General features: G+C 44.9%; 1 long non-coding RNA gene across 2 annotated transcripts; it reads left to right on the forward strand.

Moving 5' to 3' along the window:
- The first annotated feature begins 3,258 nt into the window (after positions 1-3,258).
- On the forward strand, positions 3,259-17,016 carry LOC142055493 (uncharacterized). 2 transcript variants are annotated; one of them, XR_012659953.1, is made up of 4 exons: positions 3,259-3,363; positions 15,559-15,730; positions 15,863-16,024; positions 16,518-17,016. It is a non-coding gene; the product is annotated as an uncharacterized LOC142055493 (long non-coding RNA). The 2 variants fall into 2 exon arrangements; XR_012659954.1 differs by lacking the exon at positions 15,559-15,730.
- The last annotated feature ends 481 nt before the right edge of the window (positions 17,017-17,497 follow it).

Raw genomic sequence — 17,497 nt, forward strand, 5'->3', positions numbered from 1 at the left:
GATGAAAGAGGCTTCAGGAAATAGCATGCTGAGATGTGAGGCCTCCCAGGCCTCCAATCAACCCCCCTGAAGGGGAAAAGCCTAGGGCTAAAGACCAAATTCTAATTATAACAACAGATCTGCAGTCATTCCCAATTATGTCAAGCTCTTCAACGAGGAATTAACCAAGTTATAAAATGGGTGCGCTATCTTATTCTTCCCTCTAGCATTAATAGTGTGATGTTGTAAAAACATGGCAATATCTAAACAACATGTGAAGGGAACATTAAAGTGGCAGTGAATGACAGAGCAAAACAATATTAGCGTGATAGACACATCCTTTCTTGCTCCACAGGCATGATTTACTACTGAATTACACTAGGTTTAGGCTGCAGTAATGCCTCAGATTGCAGTGGGGATAATTCTTAAACAACGCCAACAAAAAACTAACAAAACCCGATTGATGGAAACTGCAAAGATCACAATGTGAAGTGAATAAGATTTTGTGCTTGAGAACAAGGATCACCGATTATGTCACCAGCAAGCACCATGAGCTGGTCAGTTTGCATCTTTGGATCAGGACTGAGCAACTTTCCAGGACACAGAACTTGAAAGTGTACCTGAAGCATAATTTTCATGCTCAGAATCAAAATTGCTGGGACAAAGAATACCACCACTGTTAAATAATAATAAAATCACAGTTGTCCCTTCCAGGCTGACAGTTTATGAAACTCGTAAAAAATAGTACCACAGAAGTGAAATGGGACGGGGTGTAATTGCATGAGCACAGATTGAGCTCTGCAGTCTCAATAGCAGTTCCTCCAGAAGCCTTCGCTAGCACTTTCACATCTGCACATCTTGGAGCCCTTTAGGTTAACTACACATGGGCGATACCTCCCTCCCTGTCGCCTGATTCCTTCACCGCCTTCTCCATTAATGCAGTCATTTCCATCTGTGCAAAGTGGGTGGCATTTTACACTTACTTCACTTTCTCTTCAGTCAGGTGTAAATGGCTGCAAGAGGTGCAAAACAGTGGAGGTGGGGGGAAAAATAAGAAAAACTGCCTGTGGGAAAGTTATTTCTCTCCATAAAATCTTCTTCTTGCCTCTAGCATTGTAGCTGGAATATGATTGAGAAAATGTCATAAGAACATTCCTACTAGTTCAATATATGTTTGTACAGTACCTAGCACAGTAGAATAATAGTAAATAATATTTGCCACACTGTACCCAAAAGAAGCTCTGAATGGGATTTGTAAAGTGATATTAAAGAGATTCAGGAAGGCAGAGAATTCGGGCTGAGGAAAATGTCTCACACATGAGCAAACAACAGAGCACGGGATTACAGTGGAAAAAATTGTACTACTTTAACTGCGGCAGCAATGGCAAACTGCAAAGGACAGATCACTTTGCTTTACATACATCAAACCTTTTTGCAGTTAACCTCTCCTATCAACCGTCAATTGCAGGGAGCAGTCACCTCTGCTCAAATACTCATTTCACATAATCTTCCCTCTCAGGCACCTTTTACCATCCAAAGTATTTCACAGAGCTGTGCAACAGACAGCTTATGAGTTTGCAGTGGAACATTTGTTTCTGGCAGTGCAGAGAGTCTGAGAAGGCCATTGAGGTTTCTATTTAGTCTCTTAGGCGGGAGCAGACAAACCGTGACAACACACTATCTGTTGTAACAACAGGATACTGAGCATTACTCTGCCTGCACACTGGAGCGACTGTGCTATGCAGGGGGCCACGTTTATGGACTGCACCTTCTGCAGCTCTGCTCAAATCAGCAGGGTCATTCAGACGGCAAAACGCCCAGGATCTGGCCCACTGGGGCTGTGCTGTCCTCCAGTGTCATCTGCTCTCTCCCTGCCTGGGTCAGGGTACATGCATGGATGTAATTCTTCCTTCTGCTTCCTTTTATCTATTGCCAAAAGAAATGCCTAATGGGTTTCTACAGCATCAAGGGCTCTGAGGTGCTTTTGGCTTGATACAGGGGCAAATTCCTATACTGTAGTGCAACTTCTAGGGTGCCTTTAAAACATGTCTTTTCCAGACAAGAAGTTGCAATGGATAAGGAGTTCCTTGGGGGTGAGAGGGCCTGCTATGACAGCTTAATCAAACTTAAACCTGTCCCTCGCTGCTTTTCCTTCCCAGGAGACCCACAGGGATTATGGGGTGGATTCAGTATTTTGTCAATGAATGGCTCCCTGGAGGCAGCTTAGGCAAGGGGCTTCTGTGTGCATATAAACACTGCAAAATATGTGGCATCAGGCCTCCTGTGTGTGCGGAGGTCAACCCACATGGGTGGCTTGTGTGATGGGCCACACCGTCAGAGGGGTGCCTTGGCACACACCTTCCCGTCCCCAGTGGGTAACCCACCCAGCTGGGGATACTGCACACCCCTGCAATCTTTGTTTTCATGGAAAATAAAAAAGAAAAATATTAAGATACTCTCCTGGTTTTTGCTGGGACGGCTGAGCAAGTGGCTGTGTGGTGCTTGGTTGCTGACTGGGGCTAAGCCACCACACGTACTTACCTATAAAAACAACACAGGACCAGATTTATTTTCAGTTTTGCATTGCCTATGGTTTGAGGCCAGAAGGGACTATCAGACAGACTGTTTGGTCTGACACCTTGCATATATATAACAGATCATTTAATTTTAACTACTCTTCCCTGCACTAGACCCAAGAGCTTGTGTATTCAAAAGGCAGCTCAGGCTTGATCTGGAGCCATCAAAACATGGAGAATCCATCACATCCATTAATCATCTTCTCTGTTAAAAATGTGAGCCTTATGTCAGGTGCATTGATTTGGCTTTGATTCACAGCCATTGTTTCTCATTTTGCCTTGCTTTGCTGAGTTAAGTAACCCTTTAGGGTCTGCCATTTTATCCCTGTAAAGTTACTTATAAATTTTAATTCAGGCACCATTTCATCTCCCTTCTGACAAGCTAACCTCTGAGTCTCTCCCTGGAAGGCATTTCCTCCGGCCTGTGAATCATTTTGTAACTGCTTTCTCCACACTCCAATTTTCTCAACATGAATTTTAAAGCATGGACACTAAAAGTATATGCTCTTCCCGTTTGGGTTTTCCACATGTTGAGTGTATGAACTACACTTCCCTCCTTCTTCTGTTCTTATCAGCTGAATCACATATCTGCTTTTCCATTATTTCTCTCCAGACTGATGTCAGGCTAATCAGCATAGAGAAACCCAACTCATCCACTCCCCTTTTTGGAATTACTGGCATAAAACTAGCCTTTGCCCAGTTTCCCAGGGGACTTCCAGCATCCGGGAACTGCTCAGCATTAGTACCAGTGGGCTCATGGTCCCTGCAGCCAGGTCCTTCAGAGGCCCTGACCATAACTTCGCTGGAGGTATGGATATAAATTTTTTTTTCTCTCTCCAAGGTTATTCAACAGTCACTCTGCTTACTAATGGAATGTATTTTCTATCCTCATTTAAAATGAGAATATAAATCATTTGTTTCCAGCTGCAAAACAGAAATATTTATCCAATGCATCTCCATCCCTGACAATATCCTCATCCCCACCTAATCACTTATCCCATCACCAGAGGCTCTTTTCTTTCTCTAAGAGCAAACTTCTTTGCTCTTAATTTGCTTTTTTCCCGATACCTGTAGCTTCCATGAGCAGTTTCCTACATTTCATGTGTCTCAGTTACTATTTCCTGCAGCCTCTCTCCTTTCTATTCCACTGGTTATACACCAGAGAGAAGAGAATAGTTTTATGCACTGCTTTCACCATACCTCTGATCCAGGATCTGAGGTAGTTATCATCTTCTGCGTTTTAAAATGTGAGTGTAGTCAGTCCCAGGGAGACAGGACTGAAAATAACACTTATTCTGCTTAGAGAACGACAGAGGAGATAAACCACATCAGTGACTGATCACTAACATTCAATTATTTTTGTTATTTAGTTACCATATTGTTTACTATTTTATAATAGTTTCATGTTGAACAATTTTACACTGCAGCTCAGTATTTTCATTTCCCTCAGTTGAACCTCTGCTATCCAAAATAGTTAAGTCTAGCTCAAAATGCAGATCTGTCATTTTTGGTCACAGCCCCTACTGCGGCGTCGCTGGGGCAGGGGCTGACAGCCTCACAGGGCTGAGATGGGCTCCTGGGCCCTGGGCAGGGTGGGGCCGCATTAACCTGCCTTGAAGAAAATTTTATTTTTTTATAACGCTGTTGATTAATTAACGTCATGGCAGCCCTCCCGGGAGGTGCACTGCTTCCCCACAGGCAGGGCGGCAGGGCGGCGAACCGGCCCGGGAGCCATCTTGTAATGGCGGTGCCGCCGGCGGGGCTCCCCTGCAGCTCCCCTGCAGCCTGGCTGTGCCCCAACAGCGAGCCTGCTCGCTCCTCTTCTCACAGCTGCATGAGTATTATTCTTCTGGCCTGTAACGGGTGGCTGCAGCACGGCCTGAGAGCAGCGTCCCTGTTGTGAGGCTGCCCTGCTCCCCCTGCTTCCAGCTGCAGAAATCAGCCCCAGCTGAGGGGTGCGCCCGGCCCCTGGGTTCCCATCCGGGCTGTGTCGGTGAGGCCTCTCTAAATTTCACGTGGAAGCATTGTAGAGCTGCATTAGCCTGTCCTGGGGTTAGCAACACCCAAACAAGTTTCTTAATTTCCGCTGAAGCGAGTTAAAAAACAGTTCTGTAGATCCCTGGTAGATGAGGGTGTTTATTTTTAGCTTGGATGACCAAGCCTCAATGTTCAAGATGCCTTTGCCAAGTTTTCCAAAACTGCGGGGAAATTCAGGCGTAAGGGTTTTTCTGAGTCATCTCTGGAGCTCCCCGTTTTCAGCAACGTCTGTTCGGTCACTGCTGCGAGGAAAGGCCAGGGCAGCTATGTGCTATTTCAGGAATAAACCAGCTATTACCACAACACGTGATAGGCAAGCCCTGAGGCCACAAGCTTTGTTATGAAATCAGAAATGAGGTAGTCAAATTTTATATTAAATTTAAAAAAAAGAAACACAACACTGCATGTACAAACCCCCAATTTCCATGGCTGTAAATGCTTCATTCCTCATTTATAAGAGCAGCATTTCTGAAGACTCACGGAGATGATTCTCTTTCAGCATAATTTTGTTTAATCAGGCTTTGAATTAATTAACGTAATTAGTCACCATGGGGGGATAACTCGGACTGATTTTATGGAGCCTTTTGTTGTGCTGGTTCAGGTCTTACAGCTTGATTTAAACATGGCTGGAGGGGCTTATTTACAAGAGTGATTAATGCTGCATAAAATTGATTACAACCTAATTTTAGCTGCAACACCACATTTCTGCTTGCTTTCGTCATGAGTAACTGCGGTGACTTCAGACCAAAAGCAGTTTGGCTTATCGTTGAATAGCTGCGATGGCACTGGTGGCCCACATCCCTCACCATTAGGGATGGCAAAATCACACTGCTGAGGAGCCTTGAGCCAGACTGGGCTTGCTGTGAGGGGACAGTGCTTTGCCTGCAGATGAAGATAGGAAAATCCAGCAAATCCTCTTTACTGACTGAGAAATCAGTGTGCAGTTTTTATTCAGTTAACTTCTCTACTTAAGCATCTGCCTGCTGCTTGCGTCCCTTTTTCTACAACACGAAACACAGGAAAGGCCTAGCCTTGAAAATTCCCACTCTTAGCTTTCCTTATAAATAAAGTCAAAAGAATTTCAAACATTGGCGGGCTGCTGAGCTGTCGTGTATATGTAAGTGTACACAAAATGCACGTATATGTGTGTGCAAAGGTTAGAAAGAAAGGGACAGATCCTGAGACGGGAAGACACAATGAGTAGTACCTGAGCCTACAAAGGGTCCCAGTCAACAGACCTATTTCAGAGATAAGCAACTATGCAAAGCGTCTGGCACGCTGCATTGATCTTTTAGGTGACTTATATTTTTCTATTAATAATAGTACCATCAAAATACAACAAAAATCTAATTTGAATTGTATGGCCCTGGGTATTGTTAAGTAAAGCAGATGTGAAGTTTCTAAACAAGATATCCTTGAGGTTTGGCTTTGAAAAAAAAGGAAGACATTTCACACAGCCAATGACATCTAATTTTTTCAAAGGCTTAGCTCGACATTTCCAAGGAAAACAGTTCTTTTCTGATGAAAGGCTGCACAGAAAGAAATGTCATGTGGTAAGGAGGAGTTTGGTTTTGTTTGGGGTTTATTTTCATAAAAAGGAAGAAGTGAGGATGGTGAAAGGAAACAAAAAAAAAATCAAACTTAGAATTTAAGAAAGATGTAGCATGTCTCCATAGTGTCTGGCATAAAATTACCACAAAAACTCTATTAATCCATGTCCCTGAAATCAGGTCCTGCAGCAAATAAGGTTCTCCTCCTTTTCCAATAATTATTTGTATGCCTGTGTCTTTCCAGTCTAGTAAATGACAGGGGGGGTGGTGGTTGTTTTTTCTTCCTTTTATGCTAGTTCAAAACAATGGGCCTTGCCACCACACAATTTGAGGACAAAGTAGCAGGAAAAATGTCAGCCTTCTGTGTTGGTAGAGGTTCTCCCCACACGCCTGACACTAACTACATGCAAGAAAGTAAAAGAGGAGTCTATGAGCTTGCAAGACGACGGGCTCGTTTCGGCAGCCCACCACAGCATGCCGAGGTCTGGATATCTGCCTCTAGCTGTGGGACACTTGCCCAGAGGCTGTTGCCTTGCCCGTGACTTGGAAGGGAAAGCATGTGTGGGGTGTACCAGCAACCCAGGCGCGTGAGGTGTGTGCCCAGCTGGGTCTCGCACGATGATACCAACAGGAAACTGTATGTTTATTTGTATCGGGAGAAGGAGGAAGAGCAGAAAGGATCGGCTCCCTGAGCACTTGCCAAGCCATGAATGAGTACCATGTGCTGCCTGCATTTCTCGTTGGATCAGTTAGAACTAGAGGTGGATGAATACTATTTGCCAAATACATTATTTAGCAAATGTTGATGATCTTTACCAAATATGCTGTTTGACTAATCACTTCTGCAGTAGCCTACCAGCTCTAGCACCACTCAAATACTATTTGTTGAATAATTTATGAGATGAACAAAGACAAAATGCATTAAATAATTTATTAAAAAAAAATTGCTTCCAGTATTTGGTTAGCTCTAATTAGAACCTCTTTTCGCCTAGATTACACACATACATGCACGTGCTCATATGTACGTACACAAGAGCACATGCGCATATACGCAGCAAGCCAGATTCGGGATGCACAGGAGATTGGCACCACTTTACTTCAGTGATTTCACGCCTGAGACACACTGGCACAAACAGGATCAGAACAAAGCCTCACAAATCCAGTGAAAGAGCGAGTCCAAGTCAGAAATTTTGGATACGAAACTGAATTCTCGCCACAAAATGCAGGGTGATATGCAGTGGGTCAGGAAAAGAGGTGCTGATAATTTATCTAGCAGGTGATTTAAGGATAATTTGAGAAGAAGCAAGAACAAAACCAGGTTCTGCCTCAGGTAGAACTGAATCCCCCATCTTTGATAGAACGCATGTTCAGGAAGAGGATGTTAAATGTGGTTGTTTGCAAGCATGAACTTTGCTATTTCACATTCGTATGTGGACAAAGGAGAACAAAAGAGAGGGATGGATGGCAGGTATTTAGTGGGAAGTGCATAAAAGGCCACCGCAGTGTGATTTCAGGACTGCTGGAGTAGAGCACGGTCCCTAGCTTTCAGGAGGCCCAGATCATGCTCATATACTGCAGAACAGCTTTTTTCCCCCAACCCTCTTGCAGTGCTTCCAGTTATTCCCTTTCAACTGCGTTTTTTCTTATCTTTAGGTCAGGTTACGCACGAATTCCTAGGGCAAAGAGAAGCTTTGCTGACCACAGTGAGCTGCTAGACAAAGACGTACTGGCATCTTCTGTTGGTTACCTGATTTTTCACAGCTAATTTGGGGGCAGGTATTTCAGGTAAAGTGTCAGCTTTAATTCAGTGCCCCTTCAAAGCTACTTTCATATGGAGCCATGTAACTTCTCAGAGTCTGGTACCTCCAGGTCAGGGTTGAGGGCAGCAGAAAGATTTTACTGACAGTGCAGCTGTTTGCACCATACCCAACCACGTGGATAAACAAAGGGCTATAATTTAGCCAAGATAACCTTTGCGATAACCTTACAAATGCTGACATAAACCATATGCGCTGCCCAATCGCAGAAAGGCAAAGACAAACCTTACATACACCCCCAAACTTTACAAAATTTACGTGGTGGCATATCCAGGAACATTCATAATAGAGAGGGATCCTGCTTTCAGGCCTAGATTTTAAAGCCCCTGTAGCACAGGGAGTAGAAGGCCAACTGCAATAACATGAGATGTGTATCAAATGAGAAAAGTAGCCAAAGCAGGCTAGAAGGCATTGTGTACCTCAAAGAAAAAAGCTTTCTTCGACTGTTTGTTGTCTTCATCTTTTATTTAGATAGCTGGACAAGATAAATGGGACAGATATGCAAGCAAATCAAAATGCAATGATAAAACAGAAACCTCTAATTGGTCATCTTGAAGGACAAAGCTGCATCTTCTGCAGTTAATTTGCTCCCATTTATATTTTTTTTTCCTGGTTCTATTTTTGTAGAGCTCCCTGAGCTGCCCTAATGGTAGAGAAAAAGAGTAATGGAGATAATTGGGAACATCCTGAATAACCTAATTCCAATGTCCCTACGGTATGACTAGACAGCTAAAGATGTCTCCAGGACAATGTCAGCTGGCATGAAAGGCTGCGGCAAAGGCATCACATTGAGGTTGCTCTGTTTAAAAGCTCGTTGGCACTTTCAGTTATTAAAAGTCGTTTGGGAAGCATTTCCTGTTACGCCGGACAGGTTTCTCTTTTTGCCCTTTATATATGATGTGTTACCACGAATGCAGTCCATCCACTGTTTAATCATCCTGTCTGGTCATGGTGCATAGATAACACATCGTTTCGTATGTAGGACTTAAGGACCCAGGTTTCAGAGAACATTAGCCTACGGAGGCAGGACTTGGGAGTGGAAAGACAACGCTGTAGTTAGGCATCTTGCTTAGGAGTTGGCATTTGAGGCTTCTGCTCCCCCTGCAGCACAGGTAGCTTTGCTGCACAGGTATGTGACCACAGCAGGCGCATGCAAGTGAGCGCTGGCATGGCAGCGGAACGCCAGCTGCAGCATCTTACATCAGAGCATGCGGGCAGCCACGGGGATGGGGATCAGGTTGTGAGCATCCCAGGGCTGTCAACTGTTGTGTATCCAGAACTGCTTCATCCCTGTGGAAACCCCTTGGAAAATGAACAAGATTTCATTTCACTGGGTGCTTTCAGGAAGAACACACTGGCACAGCTCTGAAGCGCCTGGATCTACTGCGATGGGGGGACATATCAGTAAATAGGAGCAATCTGAGATGACAAATGGTCGGCACAGGCTGTACTCAAATCACGGTCCTAGCTGTTTCATGAGGGCCCTCAGTTCTGAAAACTGGCACCAGTAAATGAATGGAAATAGGATTAATTTTAAATTCCCCACCTGAAAAGCAGATACCAAAGTCACAAGCTGCTATCACCTTCAGTACCTGCAGGAGTTGCCCATCACAAACATATTCAGCAAATATAGGGGCTGGAAGGACTTTTTCTCCCAGAATTTACTGCACCTTCCGGCCAGCGTCCTGTTGCAGCACTGAGCAGTGATGATGCTGTGTCAGGCCCAGGGGAAGACACCCCCTCTTGTCACAGTTTCCTGACTTGGCCAGGGTCCAGCATGGTGCCTGGACCCCTTCTCTAATAACTGTTTTTAATTCTACATATGAACATGTGTGTTTTAGTACGTAAATATATGGAGTGCCAAGTCAGGTCAGAGCTTGATGTTTGATTTTTTTGCCATAAAGCAAGAGCTCTAAAAATTTCAGGCTTGGATAAATAATCACTGCCCTTTTTTTAAGGAATTTATTTACAAGAGCATCAAAATGAAAGTGACAGCAGTGGCAGCAAGTAAATTATCACTGCCTAATTGGGCCCAAAGAGAGTTTGGGGCCTGAAACATCCCTTCATGTAGATTGACAGGGAAAAGAAAAGCATACTAGACGCATGCACATTGAATTTACCAGTCCTTAAATTTCTTATTTTTCTGCTAGTCCCTGAAGCGCAAAAAGTTATATATTTTTCCCTCCTTCTGTTGTTGTGTTCAGAGGCTCATAGGATTTGCATTTGGAGATGTTTATTCATCATTAGACTTGAAAACAAACTTGCCGGGCACTCTTTGTTGAGTTTGTTCAGTTCCCGTCCAGGAACCCGGAGCCAGCCCAGTAATTCTGCTGCTCTGTCTCCTAGGCAATCCTGCTCAATGCTGTCCGACTTCTTGTAAAAAGAGCTGCAAAAATGCCAAGTACTGGCTGCTGCACTTATAAATATACCTTGTTCCTTCACACCGAGAGCCCAAAATTTCACAGGGGAGCTTGCACATCCTTGCAGCACTGTCCTTCAAAACTGTCCAGCACAGCCACAGCCCTTTTGTTACCATGCCATTGGTTATAAACCAAAATCAAAAAGCCTTTAATTATTTCACTAGGAACAAAACTATCTTCAGCTGGGAGGTGGGGAGGGGTTCACCAGAAAACTGTTTGATCTGGGCTACTATCCAAACAGAAATTTCCATGGCTTCAAGGTTGTAAGCCATAGCATTTTAGATCACTGGGATTGAATAACTGCTTGAGAATAAACTTTCTTAAGTTAAAGGCTGATGGTTCTGTATGTCTTAAAGGATTTGGTTCTAATTTCAGTTTTGTTTTTTTTTTTAAAAAGGTAACTGGAGATAATTCCCCAAATAACCTCAACGTGTGAAGGTCTGGAGCTGCCCCATAAGCGCAGCAAGGGCCTGGGAGCGAGCAGGGAGGAGCGCCAGGCTGATTGCTATGGCTCAGCTAGATCAGCCCCAGACAGGGGTCAGGGCCCTGTGGGTTGGGACCATTGGTCTGGCAAGGCTTAGCCTCACTGGGCTTCCACAGTGCTCAAGAGCACTCACATGAATGTCCCTCACCCTCTTTATCCATTCTCACTTAAAGAAAAACATCTAATTTTCACAAAAACTTCACAATAACAGGTGAGCATTAAAAAATGTGGGTAAGGGAAAATATAACCCCAGCCTCTAGATGGGGTAAGAATGTGAGCCCAAAGAGCATGAGGACATAGAGGCAGCACAATTTATCCTACAGGATTCAAAACAAAGAAAGGGCATGCCAGGCTCCAATTTTAAAAGAGCCCTGTGACTGAATTACATGAAAAAAGGTTCAATCACAGCAGAAAATCGAGTTAGGTTAACAGAGAAGCTGTCACTTCTAAATATGTAGAAAGTTGCAAGATCAGATTTGTCATCAGAAGTCAAATTGGTGAAATTTACCTTGCTTGCTAACAAAAATTAGTATTAAGCGTCATTCCGAAAGAAAAGCTTTAGAGAAACACATAGTCTTTTTTCTAAGGAGTTTTATTTCAGAAAGGGGAAATTCTGCGCATGATTTGTCTTTTTTCTGTGAATAAATTTGTTAAGCCTGAGAAGATGGAGACCATTATATGGTCCCATAGTCAGATATCATGGTACGCAGCTGTGAGATGTATTATTAAGCAGTAGAGATATAGCACAATTGCAATGAGTCTTCTCAGAAGGGTTGCAAATCCAGTAAAAATGGTAGATTTTAATCTTTTGTTAACCCAGCTTTGGTTATTCATTTCTCTGGCATTTTAAAATGAAACAAAGAGAAGAACCAGAAGCAACGTGTGACAGAAAGGTCATTAATTCAAAGTTGAATTCAACCCCCAAACCCCATTGACGCTGGTGAGTTTGGAGTACAGCTCAAACATGGAAAATCTCCTGACCCCACAAAATCAGGCTTTGGCGTGAACAGACTGTAGAGCTGACAGACAACCAAGGTAATACACTTACTTACTCACTGGAACTTGTGAGCTGGAATAACAGGTATATTTTGGCTGTTATTTACCACCATTTTTGCAGGGTACAGGCGCTCCTGGATCTGTTTAAACAGAAATCCGTGACCTGTACCTGACCTACCCTCACATTTCCCCCAGCCTGCACAGAGGGAGAGTGACCTTCTCTGCTGCTGCACTGCAAATTGTTAAAGATTATTGTTTTCTCTTGGGAAGGTCTTCAGGCACACTTTGCTGTTCCCACTGAAATACACTGTGGCTTTACCATTGATCACCAGAGGGCATAAAGGAGAATTTCATCCCTCTGGAAAGAAATGCTCTCCAGGAATTTTCTTTTTTTGTTATATGTGCGTGTCCTTCCCTCTAATTTACTGAAATCATTCCATTTTTCTTCGCAAAATGCTTTCATTCAATAAAAGTTTGTCCTCTTTCAGCCCCCTTTCTGTTTTCTGGCCTTGATTTTATTGTTCTGCTGGCTGGCAACAAGGTCTGAACTCCCTGTGTAGTTCCTCCCTGTGCAGTTCCTCCCTGTGCAGTGAAACAGTCAAACATACATTTTACTCCCAGGTATTAAGGTGTAACACTGCCCGAGCTTGACAAGGACACCCTGTGCCAAGCTGGAGGGCTGGATCAGGCACCTCTTTGGTTTAGCAAGGTTATTTCACCAAAAGCATTACAGGCAAAGGAGGTACCTCCTAGCTGAACTAGGTGTATAGAATAAAGGCTGCTCTGCAGATTATGAAAATTGTTTGAGATGCCATCTTGCACCCTGCAGGGCAGGGAGGCCCCGGGCCAGGCTGGAGGGACAGCCAGCCCCACATACCGGCCATGACCTGGCTGGGCGCAGGCATCTAGGGAAGGCACGGAGGACCCAAGCAGTCTCTGCAGGTGACGTCTCCAGGCTACAGCCACGGTGACCGCAGGCCTTACTGAGCTGGTGGTTGCATCCAGGTCAACATGTTTAATAAGCACAGTCAGACATTAATCATGTTGCCCTGTTTCAGTCGGTCAGGGTGTTGCACGTGGCCCTCGCGTGGTTAATCCGCTTGTGCTGCTATGGGAAAGGGAACACATGCTTGACACCAATGGTGCAACCCTCAGGTACGATCAAACATCAGGAACTACTCAAACATTTGTAAGGTTTCCTTTTTATGCACATCTGTTTGTTGACCTTTGGGAGACAGACTCTGTCGTGGCCAGTTTTTGGTGATAAGAAGCTGCTGTCACAAAAAGCCACTGTCACAGCTGGCGCGATACCAAAAACGGAGCTGGGAGATTGAGTTGTTGCTGGAAGGGGTTCACCCTAGTCTGCATGGGGCAACGCAAGGAAGTTTGCTCTCCTGTCACCCTTGTTTTATCTATTCAGTGGGTAAATAAAGGACTTCAATCTTCGCAGCTGCAAGCTCAGCAGCTTTCTCCACCACATCATTCACTTGAAGATAAAAACGATTCTGGAGACTCCCAGATCTCCGGTGCAGGCTGTTATTTGATTTATTTATTGGCACACGGTTCTGAAACACGGTAGGTGCTTTTTTGCAGATAGGAGGAGACACAATTCCCTGGCTTTGAAGGCTGACAGCAAAGATGTAGCGTACATAAAGAACACAAATACGGAAACAGAGAGACAGAAAGAAAGCTTGCAACATTAGATTAAGTGATTGCTTATGGTTGTTACACACGTCTTGGTTGTTTGAACACAGAAATGCATACGTACACGTATGTGCTCCTTATGCATGCACCTCTGTACTGAAGATGCCATACGTACAAACAGCAAAATGGAGGCTTGAAGATTTATACAATGGGAATTAAGAAAAATCCAACATTTCCTGACCAAGGTCTAACCATGGCTCTGAATTATTACAGTGCTCACAATAGTACAAATGGCTGCAATGTAATCACTGCAGGAAGCAATCAGCGTGCAAAGGATGGAACAGGCACCGCTCTAAAAAGCAAAAATGTCTTCCATTGCCCCATGAATAGTGTCTGCATGTGCAAGAGCAGATCCCTGCTCAGCGAGCGGACCAGCGCGCGATGGGCGGCACGCAGAGTACCAGCCGACTGCAGGCACCAATTAATGAGTTACCTCTGATGAAGGTCCCACTCTGCAGACAGTCCCTTTTTCCAACGCTTAGTTTACCATGACTGGCTCACCTGCATGATCTCAACCAGCTCCTCTGCTAAGCCCTTTTATAACTCAGTGCATTGATTTCCTCCTTTTTAACCCCTGCTACAGCCCCTTGAGAGCAAAAGGTCCTCTCCTGCCTCTTGCCCTTCAAAGGGTTGCTGTGGTGGACGTGCACATTTCCTAGTACCAGAGCATCTTAGCAAGGATTTCTTCTGGCCTTTACTTTGTGTTGTTGCCTTTTTAATAAACCAGCTGAGACTTGATTTTAAAAAATGCAAGAAAATACATGGAGAGATGTAAAAATTAAATGGGTGCCCTGTTTCTCATCTAAGGGTATTTCTAGAGGGCCGTGACATTAGCTGCAATCACTGAGAAGAGTGTCTGAGTTACAGGCTATTATGTAAGACTTTAGACCATGTAATTGTTTCCTTTCTTCCTGAGATTAAAGATAGAAAAAGCAATACTATCTCTTTAGACAGGAGTAACAGACATTCTAAGACTTTTCTGCCACTTGGGCAGAAAAGCCAGATGTTTAGTGACTAGATCCTGTAAGCGGGTGAGAAGAGATGCTGTGCTGCCCCATCAAAATGCCGCAGTTGTGGCACAGGCGCATCCTCTGCCGGCCCGGTGGCAGGCAGCAGGCGGGATGCTGCTGGCCATTTGCAGCAGGTCGACTAAGTGGCTGCACCCGAGTTAACGATGGCAAATCCTAAGGTAAAATTGCAGCCATACAAATTTGTCTGTCACTTTTTTTGTGGTTTTCTCAAGTGAAAGCCTTAAGGGGGGGTCTGGGGTTTGTGGCTTTTGCCTAAGAGCAAATGCACGTTCATCCCTCTGACTTAATATTCAAGCCGTGTTTGCTCTTGCTGCCCCCCTCCTTCCCCTTAGGCTGAAGTCATGCATCAAGCAGTGACTCCCAGTGCCTGACACCAGCGAGTGCCTTGCACTGACTCAGCCAGGAGCAGCTCCAACTCAAACGCTGGGGTGGGAGGGAGGTGGCGGCAGGGAGGGCGAGAGGCACTCCTCCAGCACCACCCAGCACTTCTGTCTTTCTTCAGCCAAGCACTCCGCTCCCTCCTCTTTTGAAGTAAAGTCCTAGTTGCCAGAGAAGTCAGAGGGAGCTATGTCTTTGGCCTCAGCCAGGAAACAGGAGTTGGCCCAGGGCCTGCCTGGACCCTCTGCTTTCTGGTTGCACTCCTGGAGCTGCAAAGCTGCCACCCTAAATTTTAGCCAAAGGTAAATTTACTTGGGCCTCCAGTAGCTTAGTTTTGCATTAATATCTGACATCTCCTTGCTGATACCGGCTGACACCCAGCCTGGCCACCACTGGACCCTTGAACCTCCTCCTCACCGCCTCCCCTCTCCATCCTTCCACATCCCTCCGGCAAGCAGCAGAGCCCACACTGCCCACCAGACCCTCAGTCTGGCGCCGGCTGGAGCTCAGCTCTCATGCTAGCACACCCTTCTTCTTTCCAGACCATTTTAAGGACCTAACCTTTCCTCTCTGCTCTTATTCCAAGATTTTCCTTCCAGCCTTTTTCACCTGGATTCTGGATTACCACTGCGCTCCTGGCCCCAGCAGCTGTAGCCTTGCCTCCTGCAAGCTCTCACGGGAAAGTCCTTGTCCTGGTTTGCCGATGGGGCTGCCTCACCCCTCTTTGGAGCTCACACCACCATCACCGCCAAAGGCTGGTAATGACTTGGCTGTGTGTTGGTGCTCTGGTAATGCCGACCTCCATCTCTGTTGTGCCAAAGGGCCATGTTTTCCTGCCAGCTAAGAAGTTCCCCTCACGTTCACCATTTCCTCTCTTACATCTCTCTCAGGGAAGGAGAAAGGAAGGCGGAGAAGGAGTGCCATGGCAAGGTGCTCTTGCCCTGCCGCAGAGCCTCCTGCACTGGCGGTCCTCCCTGCTGAATATGGGAAGGTGCCAGGTTCACAATGCAAAGCTCAGCGGTGCCCCACTCCTTCATCTTCACATATATGAGGTCTGTATGGATCTGTATGATCCTCTCTTTACATCATGTCCCAGTGTGGTTTTGCAGGGACTGCATTCTCTCCCTTGCCTGCATACAAAGCCTGCTCTAGACCTCTTGTTACAGGGGCAGCCCCCTTTCCCCAACTACACTGTGGCTGCTGCACCCACCCCTGGTCCTGGCACAGTATTCACAAAGACCGTCAATCACCCCTGCCTCATCTCAGCACCATTTCTAGTGGGACAGAGTCACTAGACCTGCAAGCCAATCACTGCAATACGTTACTGGCACGGAGCTGGTTTCCGTCTACAGCAAACGCAGACTCAGGTGCCCAATAGCACCGTTGCTCACCTGGACTCCCCATTTCCCTCTTGCATTTTACCTTGCGGCCTCACGTTCTCCTTATCCATCATCAATCTGTGCACTTTGCTCTTACCTCGGCTCCTTCCACCGTCTCCATCTGCCCTGCTCATGTAATGCCTGTAGGATTTGTTTTCTTTTGCAGATAACCTGTCCATAGTCCAGCTGAGCTGAATTTAATCCTGACAACGAGGACTTGGTGAAAAGCTAGAGAAAAAGACCTAGAGGAAGAACAGGTCTCCTGAGTTGTGATCAGCAATCTACCATCAGTCCTCAGATACTTCTGTGAGCTTCAGTGAAGGTTAAACACTCGTTGCAGATGTGCCTTTCTATAAAAGGGTAGAAGACAGCACGGTTTACAAGATATTAAATGCATCTTACTCTACGTTAGCTATTAAAATTAGAGTCACTTCTAATGGTTCCTACAGATTTTTTAACAGTTGTGTAGGACTTTTCCATAAGGACTCAAGTAAGAGTTTAAGGACAGGGAAAAGTAAAAGAAGGTAATGAAGTAGATATAGACTGTAATTTTTTTTACAGTTTCTTAGAGTACAGTATTTTTAATAAAAAAATATTGCCCTGGAGAAAATAACCTTCCATTTGGCACAAAATATAATTCTGGACAACAACCAGATCTGCATACATTTGCTTTCTCTTGCACAGTGACTTATGCTACCTTCCTCCCTTCTCTAGAAAATGCCCAATGAAATACAAGCAAATATATGTGTTTTATTTTTGTTGTGAAACTCTTCTCATGAAAGAAAGGAAGCCTTGAGACTATTTCAGACTTTTATAGTTCCTGTAGCTATAACTAAAACATATGCTTTCAACATAAATCAGAGTGATATAACTATTTACACATTTTGTACAGTGCCTTATTGTTCCTCCTACAGAAAAGTCCTGTAGGATCCAATAGAAAATAACTCTTTTACATCCAGCTTCAAAGGCTACATTCTCATTTATAGCGAAAAAAGAAAAACACGAGAGCAGATGATAGCGAAGGAAGCTGGGGGCTGCAGACCTGGGGCACTTGGGAGTTCAGCCTCTGTGCAAAACGTACATTTTGATGAGACTATGAAACCATTTCATCACGGGCTGCCAACACAAGTGCATCTTTCGGTCAGA

This window comes from Phalacrocorax aristotelis, chromosome 3 (assembly GCF_949628215.1).
Source record: "Phalacrocorax aristotelis chromosome 3, bGulAri2.1, whole genome shotgun sequence".
Taxonomy (NCBI): Eukaryota; Metazoa; Chordata; class Aves; order Suliformes; family Phalacrocoracidae; genus Phalacrocorax; species Phalacrocorax aristotelis.